At 42.7% G+C, this 23,574-nt stretch overlaps 2 long non-coding RNA genes across 2 annotated transcripts in view; one reads left to right on the forward strand and one right to left on the reverse strand.

The window, feature by feature from the left end:
- The window catches only part of LOC133557753 (uncharacterized), a 29,223-nt gene extending 16,987 nt beyond the window's left edge, over window positions 1-12,236 (forward strand). Inside the window, exons 3-4 of the long non-coding RNA XR_009807841.1 lie at window positions 45-138; window positions 8,449-12,236. This is a non-coding gene — a long non-coding RNA (uncharacterized LOC133557753). The remainder of the gene's footprint in view (window positions 1-44; window positions 139-8,448) is intronic.
- Window positions 11,777-23,539, reverse strand: LOC133557754 (uncharacterized). Its single transcript, XR_009807842.1, has 2 exons — window positions 22,948-23,539; window positions 11,777-12,318 (listed from the first exon to the last, which is right to left on the reverse strand). It is a non-coding gene; the product is annotated as an uncharacterized LOC133557754 (long non-coding RNA).
- Window positions 23,540-23,574: the final 35 nt, after the last annotated feature.

Raw genomic sequence — 23,574 nt, forward strand, 5'->3', positions numbered from 1 at the left:
TGCGTGTGTGTGTGTACGTGTGCGTGTGCGTGTGTGTGTGTAAGACACCAGGCCAAACAAGTCAAGAGAATCGCTAACAGGGGAAGCAACAAGGGCAAACAATGACACCACATCAAACCTTCACAAAGGACAATACTGGTAAAGGTCTCTCGCACACACACACACACACACACACACACACACACACAAACACAAACACACACACACGCACACACGCGCAAACGTCAAGGCACAATAGCGGGATGTCGCTCTCGTCTCAGAGCAGGATTATCCGCTGCTTCCTTTCGCTGTTCCTCAAAACAATGACAAGCCTCCACATATTGTTTGGGTTTTGCCTGACGCTAACCCTGCAGACGCCTTCACTTTAGCTCATTAGCATTTCTCGCTAGTTTTCCGCTTTTGTTTATTGTGTGATATTGCTGTTGGTTACACAACAATTGCCTGCATTTTTGAAAATTACGCTTTTGTGCGTTGAATGCTTAAAGGCCTACTGAAATTAGATTTTCTTATTTAAACAGGGATAGCAGGTCCATTCTATGTGTCATACTTGATCATTTCGAGATATTGCCATATTTTTGCTGAAAGGATTTAGTAGAGAACATCCACGATAAAGTTTGCAACTTTTGGTCGCTAATAAAAAATCCTTGCCTGTACTGGAAGTCGCAGACGATGACGTCACCCGTGTGATGGCTCCTCACGTCCTCACATCGTTTTTAATGGGAGCCTCCAACAAAAAGAGCTATTCGGACCGAGAAAACGACAATTTCCCCATTAATTTGAGCGAGGATGAAAGATTTGGGATGAGAATATTGATTGCGAAGGACTAGAAAAAAAATAAAATAAATAAAGTTAAAAAAAAAAAAGGCGATTGCATTGTGAGCGTTTCAGATGTTTTTAGACACATTTACCTGGATAATTCTGGAAGATCCCTTATCTGCTTATTGTTTTAATAGTGTTTTAGTGAGATTTTAAAGATTGTAAAGACATACCTCGAGGTCGGATGGCTGCGGTGAATACGCAGTGTCTCAGAGAGAAGCCGAGGAGCCAAGCTCACAACTGCATTTTTTGACAGCTGCTGCAGGACGACGAATAATTCATTGATGTGTCCAGTAAGATATATATCACAATTTCCCCATCCAAAAACCTGCTGGTTGACGTAGAGAAAACATGTTTGCTTGACCGCTCTGTGTTAAAAACAAAGAAACACTGGTTGTGTCTCGGTGCTAAAGACCGCTGCAATACACCACTTTACACCAACAGCATTGTTCTTTATAGTCTCCATTATTAAATGAACAAATACCAAAAGATTCAGCAACACAGATGTCCAAAATACTGTGTAATTACACCATGAACAGAGACGACTTTTAGCCGTGTTTGGCGCAGCGCTAATATTTCCTGACAGTCTGTGACGTCACGCAAACGCGTCATCACTCCGCGACGTTTTCAACAAGAAACTTGCAGGAAATTTAAAATTGCGATTTAGTAAACTAAAAAGGCCGTATGGGCATGTGTTGCAATGTTAATATTTCATCATTGCTATATAAACTATCAGACTGCGTGGTCGGTAGTAGTGGGTTTCAGTAGGCCTTTAAATTTGGATAACAACAGGTTGAAACATCTTGTTTCATTGCAAAGTGACTTCTCCATCTGCTCTGCAATGCAAATTAAAATGACAGTGTTGTCATGTGATATTACAAACTCCAAAACCAGTGAAGTTGTGTAAATCGGAAATGAAAACAGAATACAATGATTCGCTAATCCTTTTTAACCTATATTCAATTGAATAGACTGCAAAGACAAGATATTTCATGTTCGAACTGGAAAACGTTGTTATTTTTTGCAAATATTAGCTCATTTGGAGTTTAATGACTGCAACATGTTTCAAATAAGCTGGCAAAAGTAGCAAAAAAGACTGAGAAATTATTGATACACAAGGGAAATTGTCCCACACAGTAGCTCAGTTACAAAGGATGGAAAGGGTAAGAATGGAATGGATGATGCACACAAGGGCACAAAAAGAGGGCGAAAACAAAAGGTGTAAAGTAGACTAAAAATGCATCCAAGCAACGTATTCATGAACGCTCCTGCTTATTTCAGCGTGGCTTCATAGTAAAAGAGTGCGGGTACTAGACTGGCCTGCCTGTAGTCCAGACCTGTCTCCCATTGAAAATGTGTGGCGCAAATGAAGCGCAAAATTGGACTGTTGAACTACTTAAGTTGTACATCAAGCAAAAATGGGAAAGAATTCCACCTGAAAAGCTTCAAAAATTGGTCTCCTCGGTTCCCAAACGTTTACTGAGTGTTGTTAAAAGGAAAGGCCATGTAACACAGTGGTAAAAATGCCCCTGTGCCAACTTTTTTTGCAATGTGTTGCTGCCATTAAATTCTAAATTAATGATTATTTGCCAAAAATAAATAAAAATTCTCAGTTCGAACAATGAATATTTTGTCTTTGCAGTTTATTCAATTGAATATAAGTTGAAAATTATTTGCAAATCATTGTTTTCTGTTTTATTTACGAATTACACAACATGCCAACCTCCTCTCTGAGCTGCTACCTTACCGTGGTAGAGGAGTTTGCGTGTCCCAATGATCCTAGGAGCTATGTTGTCTGGGGGTTTTCATGCCCCCTGGTAGGGTCTCCCAAGACAAACAGGTCCTAGGTGAGTGATCAGACAAAGAGCAGCTCAAAGACTTCTATGGAATTACAACGAAATGAACCCAGATTTCCCTCGCCCGGACGTGGGTCACCGGGGCCCCGCTCTGGAGCCAGGCCCGGAGTTGGGGCACGATGGCAAGCGCCTGGTGGTCGGGCCTGTTCCCATGGGGCCCGGCCGGGCACAGCCCGAAGAGGCAACGTGGGTCATCCCTCCAATGGGCTCACCACTCATAGGAGGGGCCATAGAGGTCGGGTGCATTGTGAGCTGGGCGGCAGCCGAAGGCAGGGCACTTGGCGGTCCGATCCTCGGCTACAGAAGCTAGCTCTTGGGACGTGGAACGTCACCTCACTGGGGGGGAAGGAGCCTGAGCTAGTGCGCGAGGTAGAGAAGTTCCGGCTGGATATAGTCGGACTCACCTCAAAGCACAGCAAGGGCTCTGGAACCAGTTCTCTCGAGAGGGACTGGACCCTCTTCCACTCTGGCGTTGCCGGCAGTGAGAGGCGACGGGCTGGGGTGGCAATTCTGGTTGCCCCCCGGCTCAAAGCCTGTACGTTTGAGTTCAACCCAGTGGACGAGAGGGTAGCTTCCCTTCGCCTTCGGGTGGGGGGACGGGTCCTGACTGTTGTTTGTGCTTACGCACCAAACAGCAGTTCAGAATACCCACCCTTTTTGGGTACACTCGAGGGAGTACTGGAAAGTGCTCCTCCGGGTGATTCCCTTGTCCTACTGGGAGACTTCAACGCTCATGTTGGCAACGACAGTGAAACCTGGAGAGGCGTGATTGGGAAGAATGGTCGCCCGGATCTAAACCCGAGTGGTGTTTTGTTATTGGACTTTTGTGCTCGTCACAGTTTGTCGATAACAAACACCATGTTCAAACATAAGGGTGTCCATATGTGCACTTGGCACCAGGACACCCTAGGCCGCAGTTCCATGATCGACTTTGTAGTTGTGTCATCGGATTTGCGGCCTCATGTTTTGGACACTCGGGTGAAGAGAGGGGCGGAGCTTTCTACCGATCACCACCTGGTGGTGAGTTGGCTGCGATGGTGGGGGAGGATGCCGGACAGACCTGGCAGGCCCAAGCGCATTGTGAGGGTCTGCTGGGAACGTCTGGCAGAGTCTCCTGTCAGAGAGAGTTTCAATTCACACCTCCGGGAGAACTTTGAACATGTCACGAGGGAGGTGCGGGACATTGAGTCCGAGTGGACCATGTTCCGAACCTCTATTGTCGAGGCGGCTGATTGGAGCTGTGGCCGCAAGGTTGTTGGTGCCTGTCGTGGCGGTAATCCCAGAACCCGTTGGTGGACACCAGCAGTGAGGGATGCCGTCAAGCTGAAGAAGGAGTCCTATCGGGTTCTTTTGGCTCATAGGACTCCGGAGGCAGTGGACGGGTACCGACGGGCCAAGCGGTGTGCAGCTTTAGCGGTCGCGGAGGCAAAAACTCGGACATGGGAAGAGTTCGGGGAAGCCATGGAAAACGACTTCCGGACGGCTTCGAAGCGATTCTGGACCACCATACGGCGCCTCAGGAAGGGGAAGCAGTGCACTATCAACACCGTGTATGGTGCGGATGGTGTTCTGCTGACTTCGACTGCGGATGTTGTGGATCGGTGGAGGGAATACTTCGAAGACCTCCTCAATCCCACCAACACGTCTTTCTTTGAGGAAGCGGTGCCTGGGGAATCTGTAGTGGACTCTCCTATTTCTGGGGCTGAGGTCGCTGAGGTAGTTAAAAAGCTCCTCGGCGGCAAGGCCCCGGGGGTGGATGAGATCCGCCCGGAGTTCCTTAAGGCTCTGGATGCTGTGGGGCTGTCTTGGTTGACAAGACTCTGCAGCATCGCGTGGACATCGGGGGCGGTACCTCTGGATTGGCAGACCGGGGTGGTGGTCCCTCTCTTTAAGAAGGGGGACCGGAGGGTGTGTTCCAACTATCGTGGGATCACACTCCTCAGCCTTCCCGGTAAGGTTTATTCAGGTGTACTGGAGAGGAGGCTTCGCCGGATAGTCGAACCTCGGATTCAGGAGGAACAGTGTGGTTTTCGTCCTGGTCGTGGAACTGTGGACCAGCTCTATACTCTCGGCAGGGTTCTTGAGGGTGCATGGGAGTTTGCCCAACCAGTCTACATGTGCTTTGTGGACTTGGAGAAGGCATTTGACCGTGTCCCTCGGGAAGTCCTGTGGGGAGTGCTCAGAGAGTATGGGGTATCGGAATGTCTTATTGTGGCAGTCCGCTCCCTGTATGATCAGTGTCAGAGCTTGGTCCGCATTGCTGGCAGTAAGTCGGACACGTTTCCAGTGAAGGTTGGACTCCGCCAAGGCTGTCCTTTGTCACCGATTCTGTTCATAACTTTTATGGACATAATTTCTAGGCGCAGTCAAGGCGTTGAGGGGTTCCGGTTTGGTGGCCACGGGATTAGGTCTCTGCTTTTTGCAGATGATGTAGTCCTGATGGCTTCATCTGGCCGGGATCTTCAGCTCTCACTGGATCGGTTCGCAGCCGAGTGTGAAGCGACCGGAATGAGAATCAGCACCTCCAAGTCCGAGTCCATGGTTCTCGCCCGGAAAAGGGTGGAGTGCCATCTCCGGGTTGGGGAGGAGACCCTGCCCCAAGTGGAGGAGTTCAAGTACCTAGGAGTCTTGTTCACGAGTGGGGGAAGAGTGGATCGTGAGATCGACAGGCGGATCGGTGCGGCGTCTTCAGTAATGCGGACGTTGTATCGATCCGTTGTGGTGAAGAAGGAGCTGAGCCGGAAGGCAAAGCTCTCAATTTACCGGTCGATCTACGTTCCCATCCTCACCTATGGTCATGAGCTTTGGGTCATGACCGAAAGGATAAGATCACGGGTACAAGCGGCCGAAATGAGTTTCCTCCGCCGGGTGGCGGGGCTCGCCCTTAGAGATAGGGTGAGAAGCTCTGCCATCCGGGAGGAGCTCAACGTAAAGCCGCTGCTCCTCCACATCGAGAGGAGCCAGATGAGGTGGTTCGGGCATCTGGTCAGGATGCCACCCGAACGCCTCCCTAGGGATGTGTTTAGGGCACGTCCAGCTGGTAGGAGGCCACGGGGAAGACCCAGGACACGTTGGAAAGACTATGTCTCCCGGCTGGCCTGGGAACGCCTCGGGATCCCCCGGGAAGAGCTAGACGAAGTGGCTGGAGATAGGGAAGTCTGGGCTTCCCTGCTTAGGCTGCTGCCCCCGCGACCCGACCTCGGATAAGCGGAAGATGATGGATGGATGGATGGATGGACAACATGCCAACTACACTTGTTTTCGGTTTTGTACAATTTTTGCAGTTTCTTTTAGTTCCGAAATTGTTGGCGTGTTGCAAAAATCGCCAGAACCAGTTAACTACTTGTCGCACTCAATAGCCTTTTTCCCTAGAAACTAATTAGCACTAGCTATTCAGCATTTGCACTTGTTTGGAGTGTTTTATTAACATGACCTCATTTGTGATCATTGTGTCGGTTTTCCCTTAGCTACGGGACAACGCCGAAGATTTTTTTTCTTAGGGTTTTTTTTATTGTTGTTCAGTAAATCCTGCGAAAAAATGTTCGGATAACATGCAGACATTCTTGTCTGTGATTGTTTTGAAAACATTGTTGTCACTTATACGTAAAATTCTGACATCATAACCCGAACTGTTACAGTTTACAGAATATTTTCTTTTTTTTTTACATTGTGTCCTAAAATACCTAACGAACAACAACACCCCACAGATGTTGGATGTGCACAACATCCACAACAGATAATTATTGAAATCCTTGTTGAACAATTACTTTCAACACAACAGTGTAGGAATAGTTGTCTTGCCGACAAGCGCAAGCCCCAAAAGGTCGGAAAAATAGCAGCGTTTACAGGCCCTGGCAAATGAGGACTAATTACACCCCTTATTTGTAACGTTTGTTTTGCTGTTGAGGCGACTTCCTAAACGTCATCCATCAGCGTCGCTCTGTCATCATGGCCGCCCGGCGTCACTCGTCAGTCATGCAGACGCAAGGCTGGCTTTTTTTTTTGCAGGAAGTTCAATCCCAAACAAACAAAGCACCTGATGATGACATGCGTAGGCTTTTTTTTCTTGCTAAACTCATTAAATGGTCTGGTTCCGGGCCAAATGATGGTATGACATATTTTGTAAAAGTTCTCATGGGAACTATAAGAAAATTATAAGAACCAAGATCAGATCCAAGCGCAGTCTTCACTAAAACCAGGATTGTTTTTGGCCCTGAGTGCGAGATTCAAGTTGGTGGCCTGATTTCCAAAGGAAGGGGGTGGTTGGGGGAGGGGGAGCGTTGGGCGTCCATCCCTCCCTCACCTTCAAAGGCCCCCCTCCACTCCTGAAAGGCCCGACTAATCACAACATGTGATGAGACCGCTTAGAACAAAGACGAGGGGGCAGAAAATAACAGCGTGGGAACTCTGGGTGAACTTGAAATACAACAAATGAACAGAACACAGACCCCGCCTCCGCCACCCCCCGAAACCCCCACCCTCTCACTCGCCCCTCCCTCCTCCCCTCCGCCCTACCCACACGTACTAATGTGGATGCACACCTGTGTTTATTGTGACAAAAGATTCAGGTTGCACCACCTCGCACATGCATGAGCGTGACTCTCTCTGCACACACACACACACACTGACACGCACACTGACACGCACACACACACACACTGTCTCAACGGCGAGATGAAAAGGGTCGCCTAAATGCTTCCTTTCATTCATAGGAGGCCTTCTTGATTATTATTTCCACTTCATTTGCCTCGTAAGGTCTCATGCTGGAGCTGTTTCTAATCATTTGGTTGGCTTGTTTATTGTTGAAGGAATATTTTGCTGACGCTGTCAGCCTCTTTAAAACGTCCAGTTCACCAAATGCACTCTCGTGTTTCACTGTTATGCTGATGACACCCAACTCTACATGCCCCTAAAGCTGACCAACACGCCGGATTGTAGTCAGCTGGAGGCGTGTCTTAATGAAATTAAACAATGGATGTCTGCTAACTTTTTGCAACTCGACGCCAAAAAAACGGAAATGCTGATTATCGGTCCTCTATTTAATAATATAACTTTAACATTTGACAACCAAACAATTAAACAAAGCGACTCGGTAAAGAATCTGGGTATTATCTTCGACCCAACTCTCTCCTTTGAGTCACACATTAAAAGCGTTACTAAAACGGCCTTCTTTCATCTCCGTAATATCGCTAAAATTCGCTCCATTTTGTCCACTAACGATGCTGAGATCATTATCCATGCGTTTGTTACGTCTCGTCTCGATTACTGTAACGTATTATTTTCGGGTCTCCCCATGTCTAGCATTAAAAGATTACAGTTGGTACAAAATGCGGCTGCTAGACTTTTGACAAGAACAAGAAAGTTTGATCATATTACGCCTGTACTGGCTCACCTGCACTGGCTTCCTGTGCACTTAAGATGTGACTTTAAGGTTTTACTACTTACGTATAAAATACTACACGGTCTAGCTCCATCCTATCTTGCCGATTGTATTGTACCATATGTCGCGGCAAGAAATCTGCGTTCAAAGGACTCCGGCTTATTAGTGATTACCAGAGCCCAAAAAAAGTCTGCGGGCTATAGAGTGTGTTCCGTTTGGGTTCCAGTACTCTGGAATGCCCTCCCAGTAAAAGTTCGAGATGCCACCTCAGTAGAAGCATTTAAGTCTCACCTTAAAACTTATTTGTATACTCTAACCTTTAAATAGACCCGCTTTGTAGACCAGTTGATCTGCCATTTCTTTTCTTTTTCTCCTCTGTCCCACTCTCCCTTGTAGAAGGAGTCCGGTCCGATGGCCATGGATGAAGTACTGGCTGTCCAGAGTCGGGACCCAGGATGGACCGCTCGCCTGTGTATCGGCTGGGGACATCTCTGCGCTGCTTGCAGTTTTGCGCACAGTTAATATAACATATTAAATGTGATGGTAATTAATGTAACTGTTTCTTTTTCATTTAATCTTATTTCATTTTAATTTTCCTAAGGGAACTCTCCTGAAGGAATCAATAAAGTACCATCTATCTATCTATCTATCTATCTATCTATCTATCTATCTATCTATCTATCTAGCTATCTATCTATCTATCTATCCGTCTATCTGTCTGTCCGTCTGTCTGTCCGTCTGTCTGTCTGTCTGTCTGTCTGTCTGTCTGTCTGTCTGTCTGTCTGTCTATCTATCTATCTATCTATCTATCTATCTATCTATCTATCTATCTATCTATCTATCTATCTATCTATCTATCTTTAAATGTTGCAAGTGATAAATACTTATTTAGGGAAATTAAAAAATATATAAAACTGCATCACTTTATATAAAGATGCATCAATAATAGATTTTTTATCGAATCGTAGCTCCTGAATCGTAATTGTAATCAAATCGTGAGGTGCCCAGAGATTCCCACCTCTAAAACTGAGCATCTCTAATTCAAAACAGCCTGTTTTTCATTGGAACTTTTGTATCAAATCCCATATATTTTTGAATGACACCCAGTCAGAAGTGAACATTAAAACACAGAGTTTTTCAGATGAAATTTTGCACTGGATCACACTGTATTAATAATAATCATCATCATTGGTGCCATATCAAAACTGAGCATCTAAAGCAGCAATAGGCAACTTAACAACCTTCATAAAATAGTTTCATATTTTTGGGGATGATACATGTACTTACAACTAGTTGAATGACACCTCTGTCATGGCCTAAGGGGGTCTGTATCACTTTCACTGACACTGAGCAACTTTGAGGGGGGTGGTAGGAACCCTGCCACACAAAAGAACTACAAATATGGAGATTGCTTTATGACATATGTCACTTCCTCCTTTTCCCATTCGTGACAAAGACGGAAGTCGATGCGAACACCTGCGTGCAATTACTGCTGTCATGGCTGAAGCCAGGGGCGTCACTAGGCCTATTTTAGGGGGGCTGAAGCCCCCCTAAAATATTCTTATGCCCCCCTAAATAATTTGGCTTTATATTTTATTTTATTTATATGTCTTTTCTTTTTTTTACAAATACATGCCGAAATATTAATTTTAAAGTGGCCCGAATAAGAGATTAAAATAAATAATCCTATAACCTGTCATTATTCACTCAGTTCCCCCGCACTTCATAGCGTAAGGAGTGCTACTGCCTACTGGCGCTGACGAGTCGAAACGCGCAGCCGCCATTTTGGATTGGTGATCCACTCTACTCAGTGCAATTCTTTTGGCAGTAGTAATGGACTTTCAGCGCATTTGATCTCACTGAATACCACTGATTTTCACGCGCTTTTTTGTCAACGTGTAACTATGATAAAGGACACATGTTTGGTGTGTTCATAGTTTGATTAACTGTAATAGAATATTCTTATATACTATAAGTGGCCAGACATCCAAGATCAAAACTGGGAATAATAATCCCAGAGAAGGGGGAAAAATGGTCAGCTATTTTTAAGTGGAAGAAACAATATGATTAGGTTATATATACATGTGTATATCCTACGTAAACAATGTATGAATATATTAGATATCTATATATCTTACAGACCAATAGACTGCAGCAACAGAGAGTTTATTCTGTCTTGACACTTTGTATTGATATTTTCTATTACATTCTTCCCGTAAACGATCATGTGTACGGTGATTTTTTTATATGTATTTTTCATGTATGCTGTTTTGGATAAAAGTGTCTGCCAAATACTTAAACATATATAAAGACCTGAAAGTCTTTATAATCTGCTAAAACCACCAATCTGTTTCACTGGATTCAGAATAAAACCAAAGTCTGTCTTACCCAGGAAAGTTAGTATTTGAATATTGTTACTTGAAGACTTATTCCTGGTTACAATTATACTGTTAAGAGAGTATTGTCTTATGTTTTGCCTAAAATGAGAATGCATCATGATCAGTGGTGAATTTTGTTTTAGGTGGGGCTGAAAGTTTGTAAACCAAATACCTGTAGGGGCGTCATCCTCCCCCAGAAGATTTCTTTGTGATTTTCCCATACAAATATTGAAGATATTTGCTCCTTCTCAACTCTGTGGTCAAGCTGCACAAAACCTTGTGTCTGCAGTTGTAAATAATTTAGTTTTTAAGTTTTGTGTTTCTTGTAGAATCTATATAAAGTAGTATACGTTAGCCTATTGTTAAAATAATGAAGAAAACATCATTAGAAATATATTTGTTTTATTGCATTGATTTGTTACATTAATAGCTGTTGTATTATTATAGGATGGCTTGTTAAACATTTCATAGGATTTTCAGAGGGAGGAAAATCCGAGACATTTAATATAAAATGTAAAATGAATAAATACATAAAGAGAAAAAGAAAAAAATGGTTAAAAGCCATCGACCCGTGCATTTTTTTTTTACCGTCCCCGGGACGACGGTACATCATTAATGTCAAGCCCTGGAAGTTACATTTTATTGTTTGCATTATTTGTTTCAGATTGCACTTTGAAGATGGTTCCTCAGCTCATTGATAGCTTTGGCTCTTTTTCAGATCAGCAGACGGACTCTAAGTATTTCTTACAGTATACATAAACGCTTCTCACTTCTATTCAGACTTCCATGTATATTTAATTTCCTTAACCGACTGAAATTATAATAATAACAAAGAATAATTTCTAGGCTACCTGGATAAAAGGTCAGTCAAGGCCCGGCTTTACTTGCTGGCTTCAGCTCAAAGATGAGGAGGGATTTCAGACCGATGTTGCCTTGGCTCTATTCCTGCTAAACTAGTAAGTGACTTTCGATGCTCAAATCAAAATGCTAATGCTAATGTTAGCTGTCGGAAACTAAAATAAATAACCACCAGCCCGTTAGTTCGCAGTTCTACATTGACACGACCAGCCACGCAACAAACTCAAAAGTACTTTATAAAGAAAAGAAGTTTGATGACTGCAAATGGCAAATATTAAGTTTGAGTAATACATGAAGTAGGTTCCTACTGTGGAAAGATCATCATACTGGATCATTGTGGTATTACTGTGTCAGTTTATATGTACGTGACATTAGTTTTCTGACCATTTACGACGCCATGCTCTGGTCCTCTTGGGAAATGTGGTCGTCATTCAGGCAAAACGCTACTTTGGTCCACTGGCGCCGCAAAAATCTACCAAAACTGAGAGTTGTTAAGTGGGGCTTTAAAATTGCCAGTTTTTTAATGAATGTCTGAAGTTAGATTTCATCTTAATAATCATGATACTGTCTAATGAAACCCTTGCAGACAGTCTCCATCAAAGCTGAGCATCTTTTCCATTAAAATGGTTATTATTTTATCAATCAATCAATGTTTATTCATATAGCCCTAAATCACAAGTGTCTCAAAGGGCTGCACAAGCCGCAACAACATCCGCAGTACAGAGCCCACATAAGGGCAAGGAAAAACTAACCCCACTGGAATGTTGATGACAATGACTATGAGAAACCTTGGATGTTGAGCGAGTCTAACATGATATTATGAAAGTCCAGTCCATAGTGGATCTAACATAACAGTGAAAGTTCAGTCCATAGTGGATCTAATATAATAGCGAGAGTCCTGTCCATAGTGGAGCCAGCAGGAGACCATCCCAAGCGAAAACAGGTCAGCAGCGCAGAGATGTCCCCAGCCGATACACAGGCGAGTCTGGACAGCCAGCACTTCATCCATGGCCACCGGACCGGACTCCCTCTACAAGGGAGAGTAGGGAAGAGGAGAAAATAAAAACAAACAGCAGATCAACTGGTCTACAAAGCGGGTCTATTCAAAGGATAGAGTATACAAATGAGTTTTAAGATGGGACTTAAATGCTTCTACAGAGGTAGCATCTCGAACTGTTACCGGGAGGGCATCCCAGAGTACTTGAGCCCGAATAGAAAACACTCTATGGCCCGCAGACTTTTTTGGGCTCGGGGAATTGTCATGTCCTGGTGATCATGTTTAGTTTGGCTATGTTCTGTTGGGTTTTGGCACTCTGTCAGTTCCTGTTTTTTCACTCTCTGCTTTGTTTCCATAACAACCCATTAGTTTTCACCTGTCCGTATGTCACGCACCTGATTCATTTGGACTCGCGCATGCCACCTCTATTTGAGTCTATAGTTGCCAGGCAGTCAGCCTAGCAACATCATCCTATACACACCCTTGTTATTCATGTTGATGATCCATGCTGCTTTTTTCATGCTCTTTTCTTGTTCCAAGTAAGTTTTCTTAATTCATGCCATAGTTTGCAAGTTTTGTTTTATGTTCATAGTTTTGCCTTAGTGCAAGTTTTTGTTTTCTTAGCCAAGTTTCGTGCCTCCGCTGTGAGCCCATTTTGTATGTTTGTTTTTTCGAGTTAAGATTAAAAGATGTTGTTACCTTCACATCGTGTTCGATCCAGTCGTTTTGCACCATGGGAAGACAAACCGCACCATAGTCCTAGTCTTGACGGGAATCACTAATAAGCCGGAGTCCTTTGAACGCAGATTTCTTGCCGCGACATATGGTACAATACAATCGGCAAGATAGGCTGGAGCTAGACCGTGTAGTATTTTATACGTAAGTAGTAAAACCTTAAAGTCACATCTTAAGTGCACAGGAAGCGAGTGCAGGTGAGCCAGTATAGGCGTAATGTGATCAAACTTTCTTGTTCTTGTCAAAAGTCTAGCAGCAACATTTTGTACCAACTGTAATCTTTTAATGCTAGACATGGGGAGACCCGAAAATAATCGAGACGAGACGTAACGAACGCATGGATAATGATCTCAGCGTCGTTAGTGGACAAAATGGAGCGAATTTTTGCGACGTTACGGAGATGAAAGAAGGCCGTTTTAGTAACACTCTTGAAACTGTGACTCAAAGGAGAGAGTTGAGTCGAAGATAATACCCAGATTCTTTACCGAGACACCTTGTGTAATAATTTGGTTGACAAATGTCAAGGTGGTATTATTAAATAGATGTCCGTGTCTGGCAGGACCGATATTTATTTATGAAAGTTTTATAGTGCCTGCTCAGAGGTGGTTAGAGTGTCCGCCCTGAGCTGGGTAGGTCGTGAGTTCAAACCCCGGCTGAGTCATACCAAATACTATAAAAAATGGGACCCATTACCTCCCTGCTTGGCATGCACTCAGCATCAAGGGTTGGAATTGGGGGTTAAATCAGCAAAAACGATTCCCGGGCGCGGCCACCGCTGCTGCTCACTGCTGCTCACTGCTCCCCACACCTCCCAGGTAGTGAGGGTGATGAGTCGAATGCAGAGGATAATCTCACCACACCTACTGTGTGTGTGACAATCATTGGTAGTTTAACTTTAACATGATGTTAACATAGGACCCCCAAAGTCCTTCTGTTGTATTCAAACACCGAATGGAACTGTTTGGGGTCCTACATCCTAGATCTGAGGATGATGACGATGATTATGTGGAACCTCCAGGGTGTTTGGGTGAGGAGGCAGGCAGGGAGGGATGTTGGTGGTTGGTAGCTTCCTCTGGCTGCGGCGGCGCTCCCGTCTCCGCTGCTGGGCTGAGTCGGGATTGGATTACAGGTTCACACGCTGCCTGCAGACCTCCCGTCTACCAATTGCTCCATTCATTGCAGTGCGGGGACGGCCCGCCGGCCCCTGATTGGTTATCAGCGCCGGTCGGGGGAACTTTCCCACGGCCAACGCGTGCTGACAGCCGGCCAGCCACTCCTCATCATCACTTCGCACACGCAAACACACACACGCACATGCGCACACACGTATGGGGAGGGAGGGGTCAGAAAGGCATGGACACAAAGTCTATTGGACCCCTGTCAAAGTTTCTCCAAAGATCCTCAATGCATGAGGAAGATGTGTCACTCTTTGACTTTTCAAGTCTCACAATTCTAGCTTTTTTGCTTCAGGCCCTAAACACAGGAGCCTGCTCCTGTCACACAGAGGATCTTTGACGAATGTTTTTATATCCATCCATCCATCCATTTTCTACCGCTTATTCCCTTTCGGGGTCGCGGGGGGCGCTGGCGCCTATCTCAGCTACAATCGGGCGGAAGGCAGGGTACACCCTGAACAAGTCGCCACCTCATCGCAGGGCCAACACAGATAGACAGACAACATTCACACTCACATTCACACACTAGGGACCATTTTTAGTGTTGCCAATCAACCTATCCCCAGGTGCATGTCTTTGGAAGTGGGAGGAAGCCGGAGTACCCGGAGGGAACCCACGCATTCACGGGGAGAACATGCAAACTCCACACAGAAAGATCCCGAGCCTGGATTTGAACCCAGGACTGCAGGAACTTCGTATTGTGAGGCAGACGCACTAACCCCTCTGCCACCGTGAAGCCCCAATGTTTTTATAACAGGTACTAAAAAAAAAAAAAAAAAAAAAAAAAAACGCAGAATGGCATGTCACGTAGAGCAGTGGTCCCCAACCTTTTTGTATCCGCGGACCGGTCAACACTTTATAATTTGTCTCGCGGCCCGGGGGGTGTTTGTGTTTTTTATTATTATTTTATTTTTTTTGTCATGAAAAATGGACGTTTTTGTCCTGAAAAGGGTAAGTTTTTGTGGTTGGTGCACTAATTGTAAGTGTATATTGTGTTTTTTATGTTGATTTAATAAAAATGAATAAAAAATTCTTCTGCGGCCCGGTACAAATCGGGCCACGGCCCGTTATGGATGGATGGACTTACTATATTTGCTAAAAAAAACAGCAACTTCCTGTCATATAGAAGGATCTTTGACCTATGCTTTTGCTGTAGGTCAGCACAGCACTCTTGTCATATAGAGGATAATTAACTTATGTTGTTGCATTAGGTCCATAAAAACTAAGGGTTTCTGTCATATAAAGGATCTTTGTCTTATGTTTTTGCAGGAGATCCATAAAAACAGCAGATCGTTACTGTTATACAGAGTATCTGTGGTTGGTGTTTTTGCTGTAGTTCTAAAAACACAGCACTTTTGTCGTAAAGATGATCTTTGACTAACATTATTTTCTTTAGGGCCTTAAAAATAGTAGGAGTTTCTGTCATATAGAGGATATTTGAACTAATTTTTCAGTAGGTCCTTGAAAACAGCAGAATACTCTTGATCTTTGACTTACGCTTTTCGCAATAAGTCCTAGAAACAGTACGTGTTCCTGTTTCTGTCATATAGAGGATCTTTGACTTATGTTTTTGCAAGAGGTCCTTAAAAATGCAGATCGTTACTGTCATACAGAGCATCTGTGGCTGGTGTTTTTGCTGTAGTTCTAAAAACACAGCAATTTTGTTGTAAAGATGATCTTTGACTAACATTTTTTCTTTAGGTCCTCAAAAATAGTATAAGTTTCTGTCATATAGAGGATATTTGAACTAATTTTTCAGTAGGTCCTTGAAAACAGCAGAATACTCTTGATCTTTGACTTACGCTTTTCGCAATAAGTCCTAGAAACAGTACGTGTTCCTGTTTCTGTCATATAGAGGATCTTTAACTTATGTTTTTGCAGGAGGTCCTTAAAAAAGCAGATCGTTACTGTCATACAGAGCATCTGTGGCTGGTGTTTTTGCTGTACTTCTAAAAACACAGCATGTCACTTTTCTCGTAAAGATGATCTTTGACTAACATTATTTTCTTTAGGGCCTTAAAAATAGTAGGAGTTTCTGTCATACAGAGGATATTTGAACTATTTTTTTCAGTAGGTCCTTGAAAACAGCAGAATACTCTTGTCATATAGATGATCTTTGACTTACGCTTTTCGCAATAAGTCCTAAAAACAGTACGTGTTCCTGTTTCTGTCATATAGAGGATCTTTGACTTATGTTTTTGCAGGAGGTCCATAAAAACAGCAGATCATTACTGTCATACAGAGCATCTGTGGCTGGTGTTTTTGCTGTAGTTCTAAAAACACAGTATGTCACATTTGTCGTAAAGATGATCTTTGACTAACATTATTTTCTTTACGGCCTTAAAAATAGTAGGAGTTTCTGTCATATAGAGGATGTTTGACATATTTTTTTTTTCAGTAAGTCCTTGAAAACAGCAGAATACTGTTGTCATATACTGTACTGTAGATGATCTTTGACTTACGCTTTTCGCAATAAGTCCTAAAAACAGTAAATGTTCCTGTTATAGAGGATCTTTGACTAGGGCTTTTGTAGTAGGTGTGTGGGCCTGATTTACTAAAGGTTTACATGCACTAAAACATGTGCTAACCTGATAGCACACGCAAAGCTGCTCTACTAAAGGTGTGCAAAGTTGATTGCGTCTGTTAAAGGGGAACTTTTCCCTATCGACCACAATCATCATGTCTTTTTTTTTAAAGAATTTTAATATTGCCGACTTGTCCAAGGTGTACGCCGCCTTCCGCCCGAATGCAGCTGGAATAGGCTCCTTATCTTTTTGAAGCTGAACATACGAAGGATGAACTGCTGATTCTAGAAGCGAGCACAAAGGAAGAGTGAGACGTTGGAGCAGACAGAAGCCAAGAGAATGAGGGGAAAGTTACGACTCTAAAAATGTGGAATTTGGAGCCAAGCTATGTTGACATAAATGGACTGCTTATCTAAATACACCGGGAAAAAATGTCCCCGGCCAGCTGGACAAAATGCATAACTGTCCATAGAGTGAGTCACACTTTAAATATTGATCATGATACAGTACATACACTGTCTGGCTCGCTGTGTACAAACAAAATATAAGGTGGGCTATTACTTTACAGATACTGTAATATGGATGTTTATGTTTTTCATTCAGTACAAATTGGTGTTCTATCACAGTGTTGTGAATTACAAACTCAAACGCATTTTGTGTTGACGTAGACGCTTGCTTATCTCTTTACATAGTTAGCTTTAACGACAAATACCGTAGCATGCCGATGTGTTAGTATGCTAGAGAAAGAGTTCCTCAGTGTTCGCTCTTACAATAACAATGTCGCTACAGCTTGGTTACTATACAGGTTATGGAATGTAAATTAAGTATTGATGACGATTTTTGAATGCATTTTGAAGTGACTGCAACAATAAAAAGAATGTATGTCTTCTTGTCTCTCATAAGGATTGTGAACGATAGTCAAAATTCCCCCCAAAAAGTGAGAGGAATAAGGGGTGCCATCTATTTTGCGTCGCTGTCTTATTATTATGCTAAATATAAACTGATCATCAAAACACCCACCAATCTGGGAAGACAAAATATAACTAATTTAGCACGCGCAATGTGATTGGGGCGGCATGGCGTAGTGGGTAGAGCGGCCGTGCCAGAAACCTGAGGGTTGCAGGTTCGCTTCCCACCTATTGACATCCAAATCGCCGCCGTTGTGTCCTTGGGCAGGACACTTCACCCTTGCCCCCGGTGCCGCTCACGCTGGTGAATGAATGATTGGTGGTGGTCGGAGGGGCCATAGGCGCAAACTGGCAGCCACGCAGATGTAGCTTACCACCACCAGGTGTGAATGAATGATGGGTTCCCACTTCACTGTGAGCGCTTTGAGTATCCAACAATAGAAAAGCGCGATATAAATCTAATCCATTATTATTATCAACATTTTGCGAGCACTATTTGGCTTTTTTTTTAGCACGAGTCAGAGGGACGTGCAAACTGACAGTTTCAGGATTGGTGCTTGCGCTCTACAGACGAGAATCCATCGTCCGATGTGTGTGGTCAACATTTTGGTGGACGGACAGGAATAAAAATATTAGACATACCGTCTGTTCAAGTTTTATTTCATATGGTTTTATAGCTGCTGCATGACTTATAGAGCTGAATTCAATTGATGCGTTTCGGCACCTTGTTAATGATGCATTTTCTTGCGTTTTTGTCATTCCAGACGCACAAATGCGCTGGTGATACGATACACAGCCTCACACACAGGATGTGAAAGAAATAAGAAACTGTCAGAAAGGGTCAGTGTGCATATGTTTCTGTTGTCTAAAATGGTGTTTCTGTTACATAGATGATCTTTGACTTGTGTGTTTTGCGGTCAGTCCTTAAAAACAGCAGAACACTCCTGTCCTATAGAGGATCTTTGGCTTACATTTTTGCAGAAGGTCCTTAAAAAACAGTAGAGGTTTGCTGTCACATAGATGATCTTTGACTTGTGTTTTATGCTGTCGGTCCTTGAAAACAGCAGAACACTCCTATCATATAGAGGATCGTTGACGTCGTCGATCATAAAAAAACATCAAGTGCTTCTATCGTATAGAGGATCTTAAAAACAGTAAGTGTTCCTGTTATATAAATGATCTTTCGACTTGTGTGTTTTGCGGTCGGTCCTTAAAAACAGCGGAACACTCCTGTCCTATAGAGGATCTTTGGACTACATTTTTGCAGAAGGTCCTTAAAAACAGTAGATGTTAGTGTCACAGGGAGTTGGTGACGAACCCCAAGATGCAGAGACAGAGGCAGGCATTGAATAAGGAAACATGGTTTTAATATAAACTACTAGAACAGGGGTCGGGAACCTTCTTGGCTGAGAGAGCCATACAAGCCAAATATTTTAAAAAAGTATTTCCGTGAGATCCATATAATATTTTTTTAAGACTGAATACAACTAAATGCGTGCATTTTTAAGTAAGACCAACATTTTTTGAGATTATAATAAGTCTCTTATTATTTTTAATAACATTGTTATTCTGAAGCTAACCAACAATAAATAAAATACTTCTTACCATTAATGCTACTTCTTGAACATGTGCGGGCGGTAGAAACCGGATGGATGGATTAAAATGCATGAGAATGTTTTATATTTTGAACGTTATTTTTGACACTGATTACCAGCGGAATTATTCATTACTCATTGTGTAATGCAATGTCAGCTAATATTTATCTGAGAGCCAGGTGCAGTCATCAAAAGAGCCACATCTGGCTCTAGAGCCATAGGTTCCCTACTCCTGTACTAGAACAAAACCAAACAAAGGGTAAAAACAAAAAGCAAGCAAGTAGGCGAATAACAAACTAAGAGAGCTAGCATGGGAGCTAGAAAACAAAAAGGAACTTTAGCATGGAAAACAGAAGTCGTACTTGTACTTAGAAAACAAACTGGAAGCAGGGAACAAAAGACAGTAAGCTAAAAACCACTATCAAACATAGCTTACCGCAACGCTGCATTGACACGGCAAGATACGACACGACAGGTAGCAATGACAAGTGCGACATGCAATACAATAATCCAGCACTGACTGGAGGAACAAAGCAGGTAAAATAGGAGCAGGCTGATTGATTACTGGTGTGGCCAGGTGCCAATCAGCCGCAGCTGAGGGAAAACAGCACACAGGGAGACAAACAGGAAGCTGAACCAAAATATGAGTGCTGACAGGAACTAAGGACAGAAAATACTGAACACACACAGAGGAAAAACTAAAACACAAACAAATTGTCAGTGGCAAGCCTGACAATTTGCTGTCACATAGATGATCTTTGACTTCTGTTTTTTGCAGTCGGTCCTTGAAAACAGCAGAACACTCCTGTCATATAAAGGTTCGTTGACATCGTCAATCCCAAAAAACAGCAAGTGTTTCTGTCGTAAAAGAGGATCTTCGGCTTACAATTTTGCATAAGTTCCTTAAAAATAGTAAGTGTTCCTGTTACATGGATGATCTTTGACTTGTGTTTTTTAAGGTCGGTCTTTCAAAACTGCAGAACACTCCCGTCATATAGAGGACCATTGGCTTACATTTTTGCAGAAAGTCCTTAAAAACAGTTGGTGTTTGCTGTCATATTGATGATCTTTGACTTGTGTGTTTTGCGGTCAATCCTTAAAAACAGCAGAACACTCCTTTCCTTAAGAGGATCTTTGGCTTACATTTTTGCGGAAGATCCTAAAAAAACAGGAGGTGTTCCTATTATATAGATGATATTTAAACTTGTTTATTTTGCGGTCGGTCCTTAAAAATAGCAGAACACTCCTGTCATATAGAGGATCTTTGGTTTAAATCTTTGCAGATGGTCCTTAAAAACAGTAGGTGTTTGCTGTCATATACAAACCCTGTTTCCATATGAGTTGGGAACTTGTGTTGGATGTAAATATAAACGGAGAAAAATGATTTGCAAATCATTTTCAACCCATATTCAGTTGAATATGCTACAAAGACAACATATTTGATGTTCGAACTGATAAACACTTATTTTTTTTTTTTGCAAATAATCATTAACTTTAGAATTTGATGCCAGAAGCACGTGACAAAGAAGTTGGGAAAGGTGGCAATAAATACTGATTAAGTTGAGGAATTCTCATCAAACACTTATTTGGAACATCCCACTGGCTAATTGGGAACAGGTGGGTGCCATGATTGGGTTTAAAAGCAGCTTCCGTGAAATGCTCAGTAATTCACAAACAAGGATGGGGGAAGGGTCACCACTTTGTGAACAAATGCGTGAGGAAATTGTCAAACAGTTTAAGAACAACATTTCTCAACACAACATTAAGAACATTTTTTTCTCAACACAACATTAAGAACAACTTTTCTCTTGTACGGCGGTTTAGCTCGGTTGGTAGAGTGGCCGTGCCAGCAACTTGAGGGTTGCAGGTTCGATTCCCACTTCCGCCATCCTAGTCACTGCCGTTGTGTCCTTGGGCAAGACACTTTACCCACCTGCTTCCAGTGCCACCCGCACTGGTTTGAATGTAACTTAGATATTGGGTTTCACTATGTAAAGCGCTTTGAGTCACTAGAGAAAAAGCGCTATATAAATATAATTCGCTTCACTTCACTCAACGGGCTATTGCAAGAAATTTAGGAATTTCACCATCTACGGTCCGTAATACCATCAAAAGGTTCAGAGAATCTGGAGAAATCACTGCACGTAAGCGATGATATAACGGACCTTCATTCCCTCAGGCGGTACTGCATCAAAAAGCGACATCAGAGCGTAAATTATATCACCACATGGGCTCAGGAACAATTCAGAAAACCACTGTCTGTAACTACAGATTGTCACTACATCTGTAAGTGCAAGTTAAAGTTATTTTGCAAAGCCAAAGCCATTTATCAACGACAACCAGAAACGCTGCCGGCTTCGCTGGGCCTGAACTCAGCTAAGATGGACTGATGCAAAGTGGAAAAGTGTTCTGCAAATTGTTTTTTGGAAACGGTGAACATTGTGTCCTCCGTACCAAAGAGCAAGACAATGCCAAGCCATGTGTCACAACAGCGTGGCTTCATAGTAAAAGAGTGCGGGTACTTTCCTGGCCTGCCTGCAGTCCAGACCTGTCTCCCATCGAAAATGTGTGGCGCATTATGAAGCGGAAAATATGACAACAAGACCCCAGACTGTTGAACAACTTAAGCTGTACATCAAGCAGGAATGGTAAAGAATTCCACGTTCAAAGCTTCAACAAATAGTTTCCTCAGTTCACAAACGTGTATTGAGTGTTGTTAAAAGAAAATGTGATGTAACACAGTGGTGAACATGCCCTTTCCCAACTACTTTTGCACGTGTTGCAGCCATGAAATTTTGAGTTGATTAGTATTTGCAAAAAAAAAATTAAGGTAATGAGTTTGAACATCAAATACCTTGTCTTTGTAGTGCATTCAACTGAATATGGGTTGAAAAGGATTTGCAAATCATTGTATTCTTTTTATATTAACATTTAACACAATTTGCCAACTCACATGGAAACAGGGTTTTTACTTTATTGATTCTTTCAGGAAAAATCCTTCAGGAAAATTAAAATTCCAGCAATTTAAATTTAAAAAGTAAAAAGTAAATAATGGGGTTAAAACGGAAAAAAAATACAAAAAGTATTACAATAAGAATAAAAATAAAAAGCAACAATGGGAATAAACGTATAACAGTAAAATAAGAATATAACAAGAGAAACTAGGCAGTAGTGACCATGTTATGAAAAAGTATTGCACTGTTATTGTTTTGCATTCCCCTACATTACAGTATATTAAAGGCCTACTGAAATGAGATTTTCTTATTCAAACGGGGATAGCAGGTCCATTCTATGTGTCATACTTGATCATTTCGCGATATTGCCATATTTTTGCTGAAAGGATTTAGTAGAGAACATCCACGATAAAGTTCGCAACTTTTGGTGCTGACAAAAAAGCCCTACCTTTACCGGAAGTCGCAGACGATGACGTCACAAGTGTGGGGGCTCCTCACATATTCACATTGATTTTAATGGGAGCCTCCAACAAAAAGGGCTATTCGGACCGAGAAAATGACAATTTCTCCATTAATTTGAACGAGGATGAAAGATTCGTGTTTGAGGATATTGATAACGACGGACTAGAAAGAAAAAAAAGCAAGTTAAAAAAAAAACGGAATTGCATTGGGACGGATTCAGATGTTTTTAGACACATTTACTAGGATTATTCTGGGAAATCCCTTATCTTTCTATTTTGTTGCTAGTGTTTTAGTGAGTTTAATAGTACCTGATAGTCGGAGGTGTGTGTTCACGGGTGTTTTGACGCCATGTGTCTCAGGGGAGTCGACGGCAGCTATGGACGGCACAAGCTCAGCTGATCTCCAGTAAGAAGCGACTTTTTACCACAATTTTCTCACCGAAACCTGCTGGTTGACATTCCTTCGTGATTCATGTTCTCTTGACTGCGCTCTGATCCATAGTAAAGTTTCACCTCCAGGAATTTTAAACAAGGAATCACCGTGTGTTTGTTTGGCTAAAGGCTAAAGCTTCCCAACTCCATCTTTCTACTTTGACTTCTCCATTATTAATTGAACAAATTGCAAAAGATTCAGCAACATAGATCTCCAAAATACTGTGTAATTATGCGGTTAAAGCAGACAATTTTTAGCTGTGTGTGTGCATATTCCCTAAAAACCCGTGACGTCTTGCGTACACGTCATCATTACACGACGTTTTGAAGACGACAACTGAAAAGGCCGTATTGGCATGTGTTGCAATGTTAATATTTTATCATTGATATATAAACCATCAGACTGCGTGGTGGGTAGTAGTGGGTTTCAGTAGGCCTTTAAACTTCAGTGTATGTTAAAGAACCTGTCTAAGACCTCTTCACTCTCTTCTCAGACTCTGTGGC

The sequence above is a fragment of the Nerophis ophidion genome, linkage group LG08, assembly GCF_033978795.1.
Source record: "Nerophis ophidion isolate RoL-2023_Sa linkage group LG08, RoL_Noph_v1.0, whole genome shotgun sequence".
NCBI classification, from domain to species: Eukaryota; Metazoa; Chordata; class Actinopteri; order Syngnathiformes; family Syngnathidae; genus Nerophis; species Nerophis ophidion.